A 22,005-nucleotide genomic window follows, 5' to 3' on the forward strand; every position below is an offset into this window, starting at 1 on the left:
AATAAAAGCTTTTGTGAAGATGCCGTCACCATCCATACACCCCGTCTCGTCTCCAGGCTTTTTATGTTATTGTTCTTTTTTAATACATTAATTTATGAAAAGGAAAGCACTTGTACTTTTTTTTACCTGGAAAAGTTTGTTTAAGGTTTGACCTTAAAACCACTGCTGTACCTTAGAGGGAGCATTTACATTATATTTTGAAGAACAAATAAACATACCTGCACAGAACCTTTATTTCTAAGAATTTCTAAGACTTAACACATACTTACTTTTTAATAAAGAAAGAATGGAAGAAAATCTTTCAAATTGCAGCATTTTTTGACAACAAACAAGTAAAACAAACAAACAAATGAATAAATAGTGAAATATAATATACATTTATGTAACTTGTCTCTAGTTTCCATCCATCCATCCATCCATCCATCCATCCATCCATCCATTTTCCAAGCCGCTTCCCCGTCAGGGTCGCGGGGGGGCACTGGAGCCTATCTAAGTGGTCATCGGGTGGAAGGCAATACAGTCCTTGACAGAAGTTCTGTCGCTTATCCATGTTGTGGAAACAAAAGCTTATAACCTGACTTTAAATTCATCCATTGGTTTTAGAAATGACTCCTATGAAAGCTGAAACCCTCCCAAATGAGTTTTAATTTACGAAAGTAAATTTGCTTCACTGCAGAAATATTGCAATATTGCCTATCCACGGCGCCCGGGGAGTAGTTGGGGGTTAGGTGTCTTGCTCAAGGACACCTCAGTCATGGACTGTCAGCCCTGGGGATCGAACTAGCACCCTTCTGCTCACAGGGCCAGATCCCTAACCCCCACAACTGCCCCCAAATGGGTATGGATCCAAGATTCACCCAGAAAACAGTTAAGTTTGGTAGTGGAAAGATCATGGTCTGGGGTTACATTGTATGGGGTTGTGCGAAACATTTGCAAGGTGGAAGGCAATATCAATAGCCTAAAATATCAAGAGGTATTAGCTATCTCTTACATTCCCAATCATAAAAGGCGTCAAACTTTGCAGCAGGATGGTACTCCATCTTATACATACATCTCTACATCAAAGTTCCTCAAGGCGAAGAAGATCAAGGTGCTCCAGGACTGGCTAGCCCAGTCACCAGACATGAACGTCATTGAGCATGTTTGGGGTAGGATGAAAGAGGAAGCTTGGAAGACAAATCCAAAGAATCTTGATGAACTCTTGAGGGAGGCATGTAAGACTGCATTCTTTGCTAATCCTGATGACTTCATCAATGAACTGTATGAATCATTGTCGAACCGCATGGATGCAGTCATTTTATTAAATATGGCTCTAATAGCACCACAACTTCATTCACCAATGTTATGAAACATATCTTTGTATTTGAAGTAATTTGTTTTTTTTGAATTTCACATTTCTTTCTGTGGGCGACAAAACTTTTGTCTTGCCTAAATCTGACCTTTCTGTGTTCATTAAATGATCAATATTTCTGCAGTGAAGCAAATTTACTTTCGTAAATTAAACCTCATTTGGGAGGGTTTCAGCTTTCATAGGAGTCATTTCTGAAACCAATGGATGAATTTAAAGTCAGATTATAAGCTTTTGTTTCCACAACATGGATAAGTGACAGAACTTCTGTCAGGGACTGTAGAGTTGCCATATTGTTGGTAAATGGTTGCTATGGTATCAAATGGTTGATATGTACCAGGTTGCTGCTAGAGTGTTGCTAAGCTGTTACTAAGGTATTCCAGGTGACTTCTAGGGTGTTTGCCAAATGTTAACTATGGTATTCCAGTTGGTTTCCAAGATGTTGATAGCTGGTTGCTATGGTATCCTAGATGGTTGCTAGACTGTTGATTGCTATGGTGTTGCTACTTGTTTGCTGTGGTATTCCAGGTGCATGCCAGGGTGTTGCAACATAGTTGATATGGTATGCCATGTAGTCAATAGGGTGTTACTAATGTACACTAGATTGCCAAAAGTATTCAGCCGCCTGCCTTCACACGTGTATGAACTTGAGTGACATCCCATTCTTAATCCATAGGGGTTAATATGGATTAATGGCGGCCCACCCTTTGCAGCTATAACTGCTTTAACTCTTCTGGGAAGGTTTCCCACAAGGTTTAGGAGTCTGTTTAAAGGAAATTTGACCATTCTTCCAGAAGCACATTTGTGAGGTCAGACACTGATGTTGGACGAGAAGGCCTGGCTCACAGTCTCCACTCTAATTCATCCCAAAGATTTTCTGTCAGGTTGAGGTCAAGACTCTGTGCAGGTCAGTCAAGTTTTTCCACACCAAATTCGCACATCCATGTCTATATGGGCCTTGCTTTGTGCACTGGTGCACAGTCATGTTGGAACAGTAAGCATACATCCCCAAACTGTTCCCACTAAGTTGGGAGCATGAAAATGTCCAAAATCTCTTGGTCTGATCCTTTCACTGGAACTAAGGGGCCGAGCCCAACTCCTGAAAAACAACCCCACACCATAATCACCACCAAACTTTATACTTGGCACAATGCAGTCAGACAAGTATCATTGGATTGCCAGACAGAGAAATGTGATTTGTCTTGCCAGAGAACACGTCTCCACTGCTCCAGTGGTGGCGCTTTACACCACTGCATTCGACTCTTTGCATTGTGCTTGGTGATGCAGCTGCTCAGCCATGGTAACCCATTCCATGAAGCTCTCTATGTTGTTCTTGAGCTAATCTGAAGGCCACATGAAGTTTGGAGGTCTGTGGACTCTGCAGAAAGTTGGTGACCTCTGCGCACTATGCGCCTCAGCATCTGCTGACCCCGCTCTGTCATTTTACATGACCTACCACTTTGTGGCTAAGTTGCTGTCGTTTCCAATTGCTTTCACTTTGCTATAATGCCAATGACAGTTGACTGTGGAATGTTTAGCAGAGAGGGAATTTCACCACTGGACGTGTTGCACAGGTGGCATCCTATCACGGTACCAACGTGGAATTTACTGAGCTCATTCTTTCGCAAATGTTTGTAGAAGCAGTCTGCAGGCCTAGGTGCTTGGTTTTATACACATGTGACATTGGATGTGATTGGAGCACCTGAATTCAATGATTTGGATGGGTGACAGAATACTTTTGGCAATATAGTGTATGTGTATCACTGTGATATATTTGCCAGGTGGTGCTAGGGTATTGCTGGGGTGTCCCAGGTTATTAATACAGTGTTGCTAGGTGGTTGCAATGATGTTTCATGTGATTGATAGATAGAGTGTTGCAATATGTTGCCATTGTGTCCCAGGTGGTTGCTAGGGTGTTGCTAGGGTGCTGCTATAGATCACTGTAGTCATGCATCATTCTGTAGTTTTTTGTTATGCCCATATAAGGAACACAGGGTCTAAGCCCCATTTCTCTATGGCCAGAATGAATAGGGCTTTCGAAAAGTCACCTCTATCGCACACTGTGTTAAATAAAGATCTTCAGAACCCAATATGTTTTGTTCTTTGCACATTTTTCTCATGAATGCCACCAGATCCTCTGAATTATGAGATTGTAAGGACCATAATACTAATATTGCTACATGCGAGCTAAAGCTACCGTGCATCAATTTGATGTGACTATGCTACAAGAAACTAAGGCGGGCTGAGCCGGTGCTCAGACAAGCTGTGCTATCTTATTGAAATGTTCTACTGTAGCACACATTTACAGGTATACTTGTAAAAATGGGACATTCTGATGAACAAAAACTACTTATACTACCCGTGTTAAAACTACAAGGCTGAATGTTGCTTCTTTTGTCACAGCTTCTTGTTTGAATGTTCCCATTCCACCTTAAATGGTGCACCAGACTAGCCATCACAAAAATGACCAAACTAGACAAAATACTGACCTTCCGTTTCTGTTAAAGAGCAAAACAAGTTAATGTCATTCAGCTGTTAAGCGGAAATAGAGAAATATCTTCATATCATGCCTTTCAACCCTCCATGAATCTGACTGCTTCTTTTTCGCAGCTGCTTCTTCAAATTTTCCTGTTCAACCTAAAATAGCGCAGCCAGTAACATCATTAAAAAGTTAATGCCATTAAAATAATAAAGAGGATATCACGAGAGCCTAAATCAGTTTGTCAGCTGTGAGCAGTGATTATTAAGCTGAGTCTGTACTGGATCAGCCTAAGTGCAGGTACATTTGTAAATCACTTCAAATCAAGCTTAAAGGAGAAATCTAGCGTGTTTCAGTAAGCATCAGATGAAGAATAGAGAACTGCAGGGAAACCTGGTGATTTTGTCTCCTCTTCATCTGCCCTCAGTCTATACATGGAAATGTTTACTACCAAAACCCACTTAAGGAGGCTGCCAGTCTAATGATGTGAATTCAGTGCGCAGTAGCTTTAGCTCACATTTAGCAATATTCGTATTTCAACTCTTTAACGACCTTGTAATTCAGAGGATCCAGTGGTATTTGAGGGAAGAATGTTCACAGGACAAAGAGTATCAGGCTCTGAACATGTGTATTTAACACAGGGTGTGATATAGGTCATTTTTCGAAAACCCTGTTCATTCTGCCCCTAGATAAATGATGCTTAGACTGACTACAAAATGACAAAACGACTGCAGTGGTCTATTGTATTCCAGGTTGATAATAGTGTGTTACTAGGTGGTTGCAATGTTTCCGGTGATTGACAGACTGTTGCGACATGGCTGGTAAGGAATCCCAGGTGGTTGCTAGGGTGTAGCTACATGATTACTGCAGCATTCCAGGTGGTTGCCAGGGTGTTGCTACATAGTTGCTATAGTATGCCATGTAATCAATGGGGTCTTACTAATGTATGTGTATCACTGTGATATACTGTATGCCAGGAGCACAACATACACACATGCATTTTCTAAGCCGCTTCTCCCTCAGGGTTGCAGGGGGTGCTGGAGCCTAAGGAGTGGTCATTGGGTGGAAGGCAGGATACACCCTGGACAGGTCGCCAGTCCATCGCAGGGCAGACAGACATACATACACATTTACACACACACTCACACTCACACCTTGGGGCAATTTAGCAGGTCCAATTGGCCTGACTGCATGTCTTTGGACTGTGGGAGGAAACTGGAGTACCTGGAGGAAACCCATGCAGACACGAAGAGAACATGCAAACTCCACACAGAAAGGACCCTGGTCACCCAGCTGGGGAATTGAAGGCCCTTCTTGCTGTGAGGCGACAGTACCAAGCCCCGCGCCAATGTGCCGCCCCCAGGTGCACAAGCTTAATTTAATTTCTATTGGAAAAAACTGTGACACAAAATCTAGAAGGAAAATAATAGTAATAAGAATAATATACTTTTGGATGAGCACACTGCAAAGCTAATAACATTATAAACTGTAGTTTTAGGTCGAAATGACACTTTAATAGTCCATGAATCAGTCTAATTTATAATATAAACTCCAGTGACACAGGAATTTAGAACCGTTCTTGTGCCTTTGTGCCTTAATAATGCAGCCACAGATCCCTATGACAAAGCAAAGAGTTTGCGTAGGTTTGCTTAGCCAGGCTGAATAAAGCAGTCTTCTCGTCTTCTCTTTTGAACATCTTAATAAATCCTTTAGACTCGGGAGCCTGGAAGGATAAGGCTGAAAAACACAGAGACGCCGCTGCCCTCTCATATGCTAAACAAGCGCGAGCAACAACATGCAGGATGGGACAAAGCACTGGGCTAATCTGGGAACCAAAGCCAGGATACTGCATTTGGATTTACATTATTCATAAAACAGAATGCACCAGTTTCTGGTATATTTTATTCATGGGTTTGCCCTCCTACAATAATGTGAGATGAACAAGTCAAAGAACGAGGGAGATGCGCTGAAGCTTGAGCTGAAATGGGCTTGGAGGAGGTTTCAGAGAGAATATGTCATTACAAAAAAAGAGAAAACACCAAGGCCAGGTCTCTTACCTTTTCTTTCGCTGACCTCAGTTTGGAGGAAACACCTGCAGGCAATTTCTCATATATTCTCCCCTCGCTCTTATTTAAACTAATCTTTTCCTCTTTTCACTCAAAGCCCAGCAAGCCCAAAACATACAGCACTGAAAAGAAAGGAATGTTCCAATATTCTAAGTTCACATTTATTATTAAAATGTCCAGAAAATGTCTGAAATAGATAATAATAGAGAGGCTTAGCCACAAGTCTTCATTTAGTCAGCCTGTAGAGATCTATGGCTGCATTATTAAGGCACAAGCACTGTTCTTATTCTTGTGTCATTGACATTTTTATTAGACTATTGAGTTAGTAATGTTATTACTGTTCAAGAAGAATTCTGGCCTAAAACTACTACCACAAAAGAAACCAGATGTCCACTTTTAATAGTGCCCTCACAAAAAGTTACTATATTAACATGGTTATAAATAGTCTGCCTTAAGTGTCTGACACTTCATGGTACAATAGTTTTGAGAAGATTTTGGCCTTAAAAGAGAGAAAAGTTATTATTTCAGATATTCCACTATTTTACCATCATATACATTCCATATAAAAACTCATAGGTTCACTGGTGGTTTTGGAAATAAGGTGCACCTATTGCTGACACAGCTTGTATAACTTCCATAGAAAAGCACTGACCGATAGAATGGGATGCTCTGGAGGTACTGCACAGTCTAAGGTCACCATGCACCAAGTGATCCAGAACTGACCGTCCAACTGATATCTGACCTCACTAATGCTGGGGCAGAAGATATCTACTCAACTGCTGGACTTAGAAATCGCAAAGGGGACATGTTTTCAAGTGCACCACCAAATTTCACCACCCGTTTGACCTAGTGAGAAGAAATTTTTAATTAATAAATAAAAAATGATTAAGTAAACAAATACATGCAGAAAAATCGACGTTGACAAAGTGCTTTGGAACCAGATGGGCATTGAATCCTCCAAGAAATAAAAGCTGAAGGTCTGGAAAGCCACATAGAGATAAGAAACGACCCATTCGTCGTTGCTATAAGGGTTTTTTCACTGCTCTTCCCAACAAAAAATTCCAAAACAGACAGTCAGACAGATGGCTGGGCCTTGGTCTTCATTAACATGGCAGGTGCCGAAGCCCCTACGCATGCGCGGGCGCCAGATTACATGGGCTTCTTCTTTTTAAAGTGAGGTTGAAAAGGCGAGAATTAGTAAAAGGAAACAGACAGAAGAAGACTCCAGCCGAGGCGAAGCTAACTAGCACAGCTGCTACCTGACCGGCGAGCGGAAAAATTGCGATCGAATTTTTTAAATTTGGCGTCGGAAAAAGCACGTAGTTCGACAGATCCACCATCAGATGAGCTCCATTTAAAAAAAATAAGTGAATAAATAAACAAATAAAAGGACACAAAGGTTGGACGATTGAAGCGCCCTCACAGGGAAAGGCGTCTTATGGTCTTTATGTTGCTCAATAAAGGCAAATTCCCACCTCTAAAATAATGCCAATCCGATGCTAGCAGCAATGCTAATGACTGGAGCTGAATATTTTTGTCTCTTTTAAGTCTCATAGCTAATTAAAGCTGGACTTTAAAGGCAGGTTTTGGGTTTGATGCATTAGGTTAGCTCATGAGCACTGATTTAACAGACATGCTCCACTTTCGAAACCACAAATTTGATTTATTTACAGTCATACACAAAAGTTGAAACATCCCAGTCAAATGACATTTAACAAATAAACAGTAACTGTGCATTAAACTGTGTATAGTATAAAAGTAGAAATAGAAGTATAGTATAAAGTACAGTATAACAAATGAATAAAAACTCCAATCTGTTATTGCTAATAACGGTGGGCATTTGTCCCATCAGTAAAAGCCCTAAAGTGGTAAAAAACTGTGAACTGTGAATGTGTGGCACTGAGTTTATTTGTTTACTCGCTGAACTATCAAAATAATGAGACTTAAAACTGTTTCAAAGTCTGGATAATTGTGCAACAAGGAATACTACCTGCCCAGATCATTTAATCTTAGCTCTGCAGACATCTCTTAGATGCGCTAATATGAATAATTAAACTCCAGTGTTATATATTGGGCCATTAAAGCATTCTATAAATACTGCTTTCATTATAGGCCTCAGGCAGCCACAGCGCAGCTCACCCAGCAGTAAAAACGCAATGAATTCCTCATAATATCCTTTCAACATGAGGCTTTTCTGCTGAGATTTGTGTTACTCTGTGAGTATTACATGGGGATTAATTCAGTAAAGGCCACAATGGTCTCTCCAGTCTCTCCTTAGGCCTGTGTGGTACTTCAGCTCACAGCACAGCCTGCTTTCACTCGGATGGCATCAGCGCTGAAGAGAAAGGCGCATAATGCATTTGCTTCATTAGTCAGGTGGATTTAAACAGGAGAAGTGTCTTAGTATGGCGAGAAGGATATGTCAGAGGAATTTGCGCAGCCACGGGAAAGAGATTAAGTATATCGAGACATTGAAAGGAAAAAGGGCAGAAAAATAGGAATTAGGACTTTTTATCATATTTAAATCATGTCAGAAAAGAAAGAAATGCTGTTCAGTATGTCTGCAGTGTTACTGGCTAATGTAATGCTCATATATGAACCATTCTCATAGTCACACAGTAAAAATAATATCTAGATATTTGGATATATATTTTAGATATTTACAAGGATTATGTTGTGATCTATTTAAACGCAAGGCATTAGTAGAGATTGTAATAACCTAAATATATTCAAAATCATCATTTTTAATGCACTTTCTGTTGTTACATTTTTACTTGTATGCAAAAAAAAGTTGAAAGATGTATATTTATCATAAGTTTAATATTTCAATTAGAAGAACACTACAGAAACTCAGGGTTTTAGTTTGTAGGCTGAGCTTTATTTTAACCAAAGCTTAGCATTATGCTGGATTTAATGTCAACTCTAGGCTAAATAAGGCACATTAAGGCCATAACAAACATATAAGCACCAGATTCTTGACTTGGATGACTTGAAGTTTGCCTTTTGTTATGGCAGCATTAGCCTGCTAGCTGGTTAGCTTTCTGCTAATTTGCTCAGCCTGCTATACAGAGGGCTGTATATGTTCGGTTATAAAGAGAATATAAAGTGTAAACCAGTTAAAGTGAGGCTGTTAGCAGCAATCAGAGATGTTCATCTGGCAGTTCCTTATCTTTTTCCACTGTTTTTAACAACTTGACTTTTTCAAGCAACAATGATGAAGCCACATTCACTTGTTTCTTTGAAGCTGCGCTTTCGGGAGAGGTTTATACTTGTAACATTAATGTTCTTGATGTAACTTTCAGCTTTACGGGCTGTAGTAACCACCACAAATTGTCTTACACAAACGTCTGTCTGTCTGCCTGTCTATCTATCTTATTATCATGAAGAATGCAAATGCAGATCAGTTTGCAATTAAGATCCAATCCTTAGATCTAAGTCTGCTGTCAACCATTGACCTTACTGCGTAACTGTACCAAAATGTATGACCTCATTACCATGTAATTATTATGCATATCTTATAAACACATTTGATCAGAGGCGTGTTATGCGGTCTATGCAGACCCCTGCTGAGTCTGCAGCTGTCCCAGACACACACATACACACACATACACACACACACACACTCAGCGCTCCTGATGTGCGCGTGTGTCTCTCCATCATCACTCTCTTTAGCCTGCAGCAAGAATACAGGCGCAGCACGGGCCTGTACATAAACTCAGTTCATTTAAACACAACAGACGCCACTAAAAACCCAAAAACAAGGACAGCATGCATAAACCACAGTCATGAGCACTAAAATGAGGTCTTCAGGTTATTTAAGACATTGACATCAGTGGCCATAGATAGTTTTGCATTAGATTAACCACAAGCCTAAGAGAAGTCGCTCTTACTCATCACAAGTCAGTTAAGCTTGTCAGACCTCTGTTAAGATTTTGACTAAATTCTGCATTAAAAATTATGATGAAAAATACTCTAACACAATATTAATTAGGAAAACCAGATTTAAAGGGACTGTCATGAAAAACCAAAATTAGCTTCTTTTTTTTTCAAATGAAGAGGTTGATATATGTAAACGTTATAACCCCCTTAAAATCAGGTTTTTCATACAAAGGCTTATTATTTATTAACTATAGGGACTTGCTCCAAACTAGCTGGGTTGTACTTAGGTTAACGAGCCAGTGGGCCCTGGACATTTAATATGTTAAAGATTCAGACCATACACTTCACTCTTTGATCCTGAAGTCACAAAGTCACAAAGAGAGCCTATTTATTTTATCCTTTCTGTGATGTCACAAAATCCAACACAATCACATGTGTGTGAATATGTGTGAAAAATTACACGTGTGAATAGCCTATAATAATATAAAGTGCCAGTCGTGGGTAAAAGAGCTGGTTGTAAGGAAATTAGAAGAGAAATACTGGACAAAAAAAATCATGATCTGATCACCCCTACTGTATATCTGTTTTGTGGTTTTTATTTATAAAACCTGCACCAACACAAATTTCTTGTACATTACGTAAAAAGTTTCAGCTTTCCCTTCAACTCATTGCATTACTTTTTAAACATTTTTAAACCTTGCATTTTGCATCTAATTACTGTTAAAATTACAGCCATGTTTTATGAATGGAGTTTTGCTGCACTCTTTGCATACAGACTGGGTGAATCATGAATTATAAACGTGATTTTTTTAAAAGAGCCTGAAGGAACAAGCAGGTCGTCCAATAATATTTTCTCTGCTGAGGATGGTGAGGTCAAAGGAGCAAGTGTGTGAGAATCAGAGCAAAGTTGAATACTGAATTTTCAATTAGTAGAGCTAAAAAATGGTTAACTTTCTTAAGAAAAGTTTTTTTTCTCTTTGATTCCAGTAAAAAGATGTGAACACATCTGCGGTTTAAGAACATGTCATTAATCTGACATATACTTTTTTCCTTAGGACCTTCTTCAAGAACACATTTAAGAACAAACTTTGGAAAATATTGCTGAATGAGCTCTTTTGAGTTAAATGTGGAGGAATTCAAAGCTTCTGCTTCTGAATGATGTGATAAAGCTCTTCAAGCTACTTTCACTTTTCCCAAATGAAAAGTAGCCCGTTGTCCCCATTTGCTCTTCTGCTGGGAGCAAATAATTCGATTTTATCTGTACTTAAAGGCATTCAGCCTGTTTGTTTTGTGCTTCACAAGGAACTGCATCTCAAAAACCAGCTCAAACTCAGCTGAGATCCCAGCTGTGAGTGAAAGCACTTGTACAGTTTCAGCTCCTGAATGAGGTGGAGAAGCTTTCTGTTCTCCTCTCACTTTTCCACTTTTTTTAAAGGCCTCAAGATGCAAGATGATCAAGATGATCAAGATGACTATGACTGCTTAAACATTCTTAAACCTGCACACAGACATGGTAAGTCGACATAAATCAAAGACTGAAAAAGTGTAGAACATGGGCCCTTTAATATAACCCACCTGTTTGTAGTGGTAATGGATTGTTCTGACCAGCTGAGGGGGCTGTAGAGTCACTAAACTAGGCCCCAGCCCTTTTTTCATTCAAATACAGTGTGGACAAAAGCGTGGTCATGGCCCGCATTAAGACTGTGAAATGAGGTAAAGATGAAACAGGTGTGTCCCTGCAGCGAGTTGTAGGCTGCGCTCCTCCTCAGGTGAACTTTATCTGCAACAAGGTTCTGCAGAGGATCTGGTAAAAGCACAAAGCTGGGCTTGATCCCTGCTGTTTTTCTCAGGCCTGTTTTTTCTGGCTCTGGCTGATAAGGGCCCTCATGCTGCCTATTAAAGTAACATGGAGCTGCTATAGCCTAGCACTGTGACCAGAACTCGTGGTACTCAGTTCCATTTAATTAAAGGGTAATTCCACTGTTTTTTGTTTGTTTGTTTGTTTGTTTTGCGCCTAAATTAATGATTAATTACAGATGTAAACAAAGTCGTTCAGACTGGTTTGGGTCGAAATACTCCGTTCACAGTGGTGGTGGTTCCTGACTCAAGTCCAAGTCATATGACTTATTTGCATAGATCAGTCTAAATATTTTTAATTCTATGTGATTTTGATTGATAGAAGCTGATTTTGGTGTATAAAAAACATACAAAATTCACAAGTGGACCTCAGGGATGCCCTTTAAAAGACAAAAGATCTTGTCCTTTATTTCCCTCTGCACTCCCTCGGTCAGCTGTCTATCAGTAATTACAGCTGACCAGCAGTGATTATCTCAAACTGATGGAAATGTGGCAGTTCGGTGTTGTGAGTTATGGCATATACATATAATTATCTTGCCACTCTCCTCTTCAGCTGTAATTTGTCAGCATTTCTGTCACATTAATGGTGTTCAGTCTGTGTTTTTCCGAAGCCGGCTCTGGAAAACTCTGCCAGTCTAAAAGTAGTTAGTTGCATTGAGATTATTTATAGGGAAGTGCTGAGCATGTAATTCATATTAATTAAATATACTGCTGGCTGAAAAAGAAAGCAAATGCTAATCATTGTGCAGGGAGTAAATAATCAGAGGTGGATGGATTTTGTGGTTCACACAAATTCAGAGAAATATTTACCTGCGTTAAGGTGTGGGATGACACAGACAGAGAGAACCAATAAAAAAATATAAATAAAATGACTCCATCTCTTTTATTAAACAATTAGTATTAATTACTTAGTTATATTCACTTATTTTCAGTAACATATGTTATTACACACACATTTTCTAAGCTGCTTATCCTCCTAGCTTGTGTGTGTGTGTGTGTGTGTGTGGGGAGGTGCTGAAGGCTTTCCCAGTGCAGTCACCAGTCCGTTCACAGGACACACACACAGGCAATTTAGCATGCCCAACTGGTCTGACTGCCCAAACAAACATGGGGAGAACTTGCAAACTCCACTTGTAAAGGACCGTGGTCCCTGGCCAGGGAATCAATCCTAGCCCCTTCTTACAGTAAGGATACCCACTGCGTCTGCCATATATTATCATTCTAAATATTATAGTAGACATACAGTACTGTTCGAAAGTCTTAGTCACCCAAGATACATTTTCAAAATCTATTTATTTGTGTAGTATGTGTTTATTTGCTGAGAAAAGTGTTAATATTTGAATAAACAAAATGTATAGAATCCATCCATCCATCCATCCATCCATCCATCCACCCATCCATCCATCCATCCATCCATCCATTATCTTCCGCTTCTCTGGGGTTTGGGTCGCGGGGGCAGCATCTTAAGCAATGAGGCCCAGACCTCCCTTTCCACAGCCACAGCCGATATAGTCACGCCAGCGTGTCCTGGGTCTTCCCCGGGGTCTCCTCCCAGGTGTTATCTGATACATCATTTCTGTATTCTAAAAGCAGAAAATCATACACATCAGCATATAAACAACCCAATATTTTAAGTCTTGATAACATCAGGGACACATTTCAAACATTTAAGCACAGGCTTTGGGACAGTAATGTATTTTAGATTATGAAAATCAAATTTTCTAGTAGAAAGGGCCAAACAAGCTTTAATAAAGAATTCATGATAAATGTGGACGTGTGCCAATATGTTCAGAGAAATTCTAAGTAATTCATTGTAAATTGAGGCACCTCACATCTGTCTTCTTGTTTTATCTGATGCTGTATCTGATGTATTTCCATGTAATTGGGTCATTTCTTTCACATGCACCAAAGAATAATTTGCACATAAAAATTCTTGTTTATTCCTCTTTATGAATGTCTATTTTGGTGGCACACATTTCCCACACTGGTGGTAATTGGTCACTGAGAGAATAAGTTGGAGAGACATGCATGTAGGAGTGTGGGTGGACATTGCTTTTCTTTTTCCTTAGCAACAATGATCTATAAATGCATACGTGCTTAAATATGAAGGATATTCAGTGGTTTTTGTTTCAGCCCACAGTTCTGATTAGAGTTTTGATGCATGTGCACAAATCGACCACAGAGGAGCTCTTGGTCAGTATGTCTGATGATTCTACTAGGTTCGATGTTGTCAGAGTACAAAACACATTTTTAACTGATCTTGGACTTTAAACTAAAATCCACGTTGAGTTTCAGACTTTAGGACTATGAGGGACAGGAATGCTGCCTTGGTCCCTCTCTGAAATGCAGGGGCATGGCTAAAACAAGGATCTGCCTACAGACTAAAACACTTGTGTTTTTCTGTAATAATATGAAAACATGGGAAAGTTTTGTGATTAAAAATTATAATGATAAATCGTATCATTTATCTGATGATATGAATAAATGCTACAACAGAATTTATACTACAACAGAAGCTACCACATAATTTATACTAATCATGGCACTTGTTAACCCAAGATTTTAAAATTCACAACATATTTCCCTGACATATTCCCCATATACCCCAACAGCTCGAAGTGTTAATAGTAACCACAATAAATTTTTAAAAATCACTCATTTTGTGGCTGCTAGCATAAAATCGAATGAAGTTAGCTTCTTAACTAGCTTATGTGTAACTGGGAGCGAGGAGGCGGATGCACATGCTGAGATAAGCGAGATTTATTAAGGGCAAATCCAGGGTCGTAGTCGTAACAGTCCAGGATCATAGAGCCAACACGGATTGATCGGGGGGCAGACATGACATAAATCAGAATCAAACATATAAACAAAGACCAATACAAACAACACCAGAACAACCAATACAGCAGATAACACCAACAGTACAAATCAAACAAAGACCAGCGAAAACAAAGGGCAAACACAGGGCTTAAATACGACTCCGGGGAAGATGAGGGACAGGTGAAAACAATCAGGGGCGGAGTCACAAAACAAGGGGCATGAACCAAAACAAACGCACATGGAAGACCAAAACAAAAAGCACATGGAGTGGGAAGAGCCAATCGTGACATTATGTCAAAGTCTCTACAAAGTAATAATTCTAAAAAGAGCAACTTCAACATAGCTTCCTAGTTTACATTCTGGAGCTCTTATTCATCGTGTAATTGTACTGGGCAGCTTCATCTGGAAGAGTAAACAATTTAATAAAATGTTGTTAGTTTCACCTGTTAGCAAAGAGGATTGCCGGTGAGGTTAATGCTGCTTATTGCAGCTCTATCTGCTTCTGAAAGCTGGAAAAAGGGAAAATCATTAGAAAAATGATTTCCATGCTTGGATATTTGACATTACAGTCTCAAACACAAGATTTAAAGGTTTATGTGTTACTTTTTAATTCATTGTAAATTGCGACATATATTGAGTTGCTTCTACACTAACTGGAAGTTTAGTCAGCTATTACATTTACAAACATTCTGATTTGGTCTAACATTTTCTCAAGTGTAGATTTAGGGGTTAAGGTTCGGGACAGACACCTCCCAATCGAAAGTACTGTATAAATGTTGATTTTGTATATATTTAGCTTATTACTATCTGTATTAATGTATTGGACAAATAGATCAGAACAATAAGTATGAAGAAAACACAAAGAATATAAAAACATAAAGAAATCTGAGACTCCATCTCTACAATCAACCCTTTCACAACTACATCACATGTACTTATTAAAGAAAGCCAAGAGGAAGAAATCATGTTCTGACACACATAACACAGACGTCTGTCCCACCACTGTCTTTTAAAGTTCAAAGCATAAGCTTCCTCTCCTCTGTAGACCAGTTTCTGCTCACGCCATGTTGAACATTATAAACTTTCTCTATGATGTGCATGCACAGAATGTATCTAAAATTTCTGATCAGGAATGTCATCAGATACAGGCATTTACACAGTTATTATTCTTCTATTTAACAGATTACCCACCTCATTCAATCCGGTAGAAACTGTATTCTGAATGGCCTCAATCGGACTACTCTATTCCAATTGAGGTGTATACAAGGACATATCCTATTCTGATTGAGCTATTAGTCAGATTATTAATGGATGATTAAGATGCACGTGAATGTGGCTAGTGACACTGTTTACCCAACCACTGAATTATGGAGCATATTTCGAAAAATCTGTGGAATTCTCCTTAAAGAGTGTATGACAGTGATCTATTAGTTTTTGATAATGTTTAAAAATAGTTTTAGTATAATGCTCCACAGAATGTTCCAGTTCTAATTGGTCTAAAGTGATAAATATTTAACGAACATTTAATGAACAGTAATTCGGATATATATATTATATATATATATATATATATATATATATATATATATTATATGTAACTTGCATATTTTATTCAGTACCAAATTTGGAGGTTCTATTCAAATTTCCAACCACCAAAAACTAGATTTAGTAAAACAGCACACTTTTCAATAATATGGCAATATGGTTAGATGGCAAGCTCACATTAAACAATGATGTCAAATTTTCATATATGTTAAGTGTAACATGCCAAAAGGGATGATGCAACATGTCCTTTCTTGCCGCAGCAACAATAACACACCAAGGCCATTTTCATGTGTATCCAAGTACGTGCTCTGAACGAGAAGAATAAGGATAGAAGATTTTTTTACATCTCTCTTCACCTTGGACCATGGTCTGCAGTCTCCGCAACGTTTGATTACAGCGCAGCTTTGGGGAAGGCGTGTTCAAAGACTGTGTGGAGCACAAAGAAAGAGTGAACATGGAACTCAAAGACCCCCTGCTGCACACGCCCAAATGAGAAATCTCCCTATGTTGCAGCCGCCCGTCTAATCAGCACCATGTACGTGTGTTTTTGTGTGTGTGTGTGTGTGTGTGTGTGTGTGTACGTCTGGGTGGGAGAGCCTCATCCACACACTTTGCGTTCACAGACACAGTCTATCAGAGTGTTATCAAAGGCAGGCTACATGCTCATGCATAGCACCTCGTGTGAACTCATCCCATTCTCGTCTCTGCCGGAGAAACACGCCTGGAATGCAGATGAGGGTTGAAGGCAGAACGGCAGAGACAGGCAGGACGAGTGAAAGTTGTTTCTCTCTGGGTAATGGAGCAGTCAGAACATGGAGTAGACTGCGGGGAAAAAGAAGGACAGAGTGCTGGGAGAACTCTATCATAGAGTTAGCGCTGCATAAAGGTCAAATAGAGGAAAGACTCCATAAGGGTCATGCAGGGTTGCAAGCTTTGGTGAGGTAACTGGAGTGAGATGTTCAGGTGGCTGGAGTGAGAGTGGAGTGAGATTTTTGTTTTTGCATGTTGATGTCAACTGTTTAAGGCATTAGATCCTGCTGGATGCCATGCCTTCAACTTGGTTGCAGTATGAGAGAAGACTGATTGAGGGAGGTGGGAGAACTCTGAGAACTGGGGCTGGAGTTATGGGCAACTTCTGCCTGTAGTTAGAAGGCCTGACCCCCACAGCTGCAGTAGGACTGATGCAGGACTGAGGAAAAGGGAGGTGATGTGGTGGTGGAGATTGCAAACCCTTTGTCACAGGAACAGAAGACAAGGATGCAAATTTATAGGGCATTAGATTGGTAGAAGAAAGGGTTTCAGGCATGTTCCTCCCCCAAAACTTCAGTTTTAGCATAATTACATTATATGAAGTAGCAGTGGTGAAAAGTTTGAAAATCATAATGAAGGTGTTACAGTGACTATATAGGCCCGTTTTTTACAGCTGTCATGCCCATGAATAGCCACAAACTAGCTTCTCTTGCCTTATTATTGCTTGGGTCTTTATGTTTTCTTTGTACATAATGATGTTAAAGAAACACAGCATAGTCTCCTTGACGCATTTGTCAAACAGAGAAGAGGGTCGATCGGCTGCCTGTAGTTTGTTCAACCCTCCTTAATAGATGGAACAAGAAGCAGAAGTAGAGCCTCAAATAAAAAAAAAAAAAGTTTTAATCACGTATAACTGGCTGAATTCACAGGCAGGGAGAGTTAAATCTTAAAGTTAAACCTCATTTATTGTGGTTGTGTTTATTTTTTAATAAAGCACTAATATGATTTTTTTCCTTTTGCTTTCCAGTTGGTACAGATTTCTGTGGGTTTTAGAAAGTAACTCAGAAGTAAAGTAACAAGTAGCGAGATTAAGTTTTTCAGGAAGGATTAAATAAAGTAATCCCAGGATAATTTGAGGGAAGAAACTAATAAATTGTAATAATTTACCTTTTTGAGTAACTACCCAACACTGTTGACAGCAAACGATGATGACATAGAACTCTTACAAAGAATATGGTTCTTTAAGAGCTTTTTCATAAAGAAAATGTTTCTATATAGAACCATGAACACTCAAAGAAACCTTTGCATGATCAAATGGTTCTTTGCATGGTGAAATTTCACCTCCACATTTAACCCATCTGTTAAGTGAGACACCACATACTCACTAGTGAACACACACACACACACACACTTGCCCAGAGCAGTGGGCCGCGCAATCTGCAGCACCCGGGGAGTAGTTGGGGGTTAGGTGTCTTGCTCAAGGACACCTCAGTCATGTGCTGTAGGAGTGCATCAGTTGGTTGGCTTGAAATTTGTGTAGCATAATGCTACAAAACAACTATAACTTTAAGACTGATATATGTAAATGTGAGCTCTAATATAAGCTCTCATTAAAAAAAGCAATCTGGGTTAAAACACTCCTTATAACCTCAGTGTGAATGGGCCAGGCTAAATTATTGTAAACTGAATAAGTGGACATATGACATCACAAAAACCATAAGTTCAACTCTAACAGTGTTATCAAACCTATTTCAAAAATGTTTAGGGTTTTTCATGAAATAGGCCCTTTAATAAATCCTCCTGGGTTTCTTAATTCTTATTAAAAATAATGTTCAGGTGGCCAATAAAGCCACAGTCTTTAGCAGAACTGATCTCACCCTCCAAAAAATTACACAAATTCTCTCACCCAGATTCATGTTGGGATTCAAGTTGGGAATGTTGGTGCTGCAGCAGCTCTTACATTCACACAAACCTAAAGAGCTTAACTACCTTTAAGAGAAACACTTTATTTTTATCTACTGAAGCTGCTTCTTTTCAGTTGTTGAAGATCACTTAACAGTCTCTTAAAAGGAAAAGAGCCTCTGTACAAACATTAATAAGCAGCAGGTTGTGAAAATGAGCAACTGCTTCTGCATTAATAGAAGTACGTAATGAGCAGGCAGTTTACTGAGGCTCATACATACCAAAAAGCAGATTCAAATTCAAATATATTAGCTTAATTTAGGCTGAATCTCAAATCACTTCCTACTCCCTAGTGCGCTATATAGGAAAAAATATTGCTTTTACAATAAAACACAGTGCACGACATCCAAGATGGAGACACATGAATCCCAAATGGATCTCTTTGTCATTTAATGCATTTTGATGTAGAAGACATTTCACTGCCTCTTAAGTGCACTTTATAGGGAACCATTTGAGATTCAGCCTTATAGTCTTCATTAATATACACAATTCAAATGCATGAAAAGACATATAGAACACTGACTGTCAAAAGTCTGAGGACATTCAGCTTTTCAAAATAGTCAAGTTTTTTTCCAAAACTTGGCATAATTAAATGATGTAAACAGATATAAAAAGATGTAAACAAAGTTGTTCAGAGTGGAGTGATGTCATATTGAAGCTTACTCTTTCAGAAGTGTTCACAGTGGTGGTGATAGGAACCAGATGTCCACCTGTAAAAGTTCCCTCACTTGAACTCATCACATGAAATGGTTATGACTACACTGCCTGTTGACGGAACAGGTTGTTTTACAATAGTTTTAAAAAGAATTTTGGACCAAAATTTATATTTTAAGGGTACAAGTGACACAACCAGACGAATCAGACGCTTGCGGTCAAAATCAAAAGGAGACGCTTTATTATGAAGGGCTTGAGCGAAAGTCATGGTCATGAAACAGGGAGAGGTCAAATCCAGACAAAAAGGAAAAATCATAAGAACAAGGCAAGCAAATCCAAATAGGCAGAGACAAGTCAAAAAATCCAGACAAAACAGTAACCAGAAGTTAGAAATCAGAAAAACGCTCAGTAGCTCTCTCTGGAAGAAGCAATATCTCGAAAACTAACTAATCTAAAAGCCTGAGCTTTTTTAACTATACCCATGACAGAACAGGTGTGCCAGATTAGTATACAGGTGAATGAGATCTATGATTGGAGAGCAGAGAAGACTTATTGGTCATGTGATCCCCCAGAGGGTTCTGGAAGATGAATGAGCGTATCAGAGGGATGCGTGACAATAAAGGGATACATGCAGGGTGTTGTGATGCAAAATAGGGTCCAAATAAAACTTATTTTCTATTATTATTTTACCATCATCAACATTCCACATAAAACTCACATAAAACTATTTTTGTGTTGTTGTCATGGCAATCACTGGTTCCCACGACCACTGTATATTAATTAATTAATTAATTGCATTTCAAAGCATAAATTTTGATTAGTTGGTGGAATTCCCCTTTAAAGCGTTATCACTCATGCTACAAAGCATGTTTGAACCAAAAGAGTTTCAATATAAGCCTTTAACAACACACTCTTAAGATGGTTGTTCCAGGGTTCTTTAGTCAAGAGAATGGTTCTATTTAGAACCATTAGTTCTATGCAAAAATATTTCATACATAAATGGTTATTTGCATAAAGAACTGGCTCTTCACGTTGATATAGTTTTGAAAATGGTTCTATATAGCACTAAAAAAGGGTGCTGCATTTGTTATGAGCTTGATATTGTAACAATAGAAGACCCATTTTTTGGTGCTACATATAATCCTATACCCTTCACTAAAGAACCCATGAAGACATAAGAAAACTGTCAGATCATTATAAATGTCTAATTTAAACACAGGAACACATCTTCGATGTAAAGGTGAACACTCCACAGCTGTAAACAGCTTTAAGCCGCTTGCTTAAATGACTGCTGACCACATGTCCTGCGCTGGATGTGCCCGGGCTGTAATCTTCTCCTGTTTGTGGCTGCAGGCTCTGCTGAGCTGCAGTGGGTGTTGAGCTCACAGCGGGGCGCAGAGACACATTCCTATTTCGGGCTGATTCAGGGATGCTCTGGAGGAGTGCAGATAGGAAATGTACACTTTAATGTAAACTTTAAGTGTAAGAAACTCCAGCCCTGCACGTTTAACCTGGGGAACAGCAAACTGAGCCTGCCGTAATGATATGAACCCTCACAGATCAAAAGTGAACATATTCTGATAATAAGGAAAAGGCACATCCACAAACATTGATAAGTGCAGCTGCCTATGAAAATGAACATATGTTTCTGTGTTAGATTCAGTTCTAAATAAATGTAAAATATGCAATATATGGACAAAAGTATTGGGACACCTACACATTACACCAACAGGAGCTTTACGAATCCCATTCTAAAAACATAGGCATTAATATGGAGCTGGTCCCCCTTCTGGGAAGCATTCTACAAGATTTTGGAGTGTGTCTGTGGGAATGTTTGGCCGTTCATCCAGGAGAGCATTTATGAGGTCAAACACAGATGTCCAACAAGAAGGCCCAGTTTGCATGTCCAATCGAGTTCAGCCCAAAAGGTGTTCGATGGGGTTGAGGTCAGGGCTCACCCATCCATGCCTTTATGGACCTTGCTTTATGCACTGGGAACTTTACAGATGGCCCATTGAAGTCAAGTATGTGGTTGTGCCCCTGGCGTTCTCCAAACCCATCAAATCAGACTGCCAAAAAGAGAAGTCATCATCATCATCATCGTTGACAGCTAGTCCAGACAGGGTTGCCTCCAGCGGGTCCTAGGATGACCCCAGGGTCTTGTCCCGGTAGGCCGTGCCTGGAACACCCCCACCAGGAGGCATCCGGTGGGCATCCTGATCTGATGCCCGAACCACCTCAGCTGGCTCCTCTCTTCTCAAAAAGAGAAGTGTGATTCATAATTCCATAGAATGCGTTATGACTGCTCCAGAGTCCAGTGGCGACGTGCTTTACACCACTCCATTTGATGTTTGGCATTGAGCATTTTGGTCTCAGGCTTGTGTTTGAGCTGCTCAGCCATGCAAACCTATTTTGTAAAGCTCTTAACATACATTTATTTTGTTGATGTTACTTCTTTTTATCTAGTTTCTGTGTCACCTTAAGTACATAAATAAAATTAATTACTTGACAACTGCAGCCAGTTGCACCAGCTGAATGTAAGTTCAATTAAGTAAGGGTAGTAAGTAAGGGGTGTAAAGTCCATCCTAAAAGTTACATTGAGAGTAGTTAGTTTAAAACTAGCCACACACAGAATTTTGGTTGCA

The sequence above is a fragment of the Pygocentrus nattereri genome, chromosome 8, assembly GCF_015220715.1.
Source record: "Pygocentrus nattereri isolate fPygNat1 chromosome 8, fPygNat1.pri, whole genome shotgun sequence".
NCBI classification, from domain to species: domain Eukaryota; kingdom Metazoa; phylum Chordata; class Actinopteri; order Characiformes; family Serrasalmidae; genus Pygocentrus; species Pygocentrus nattereri.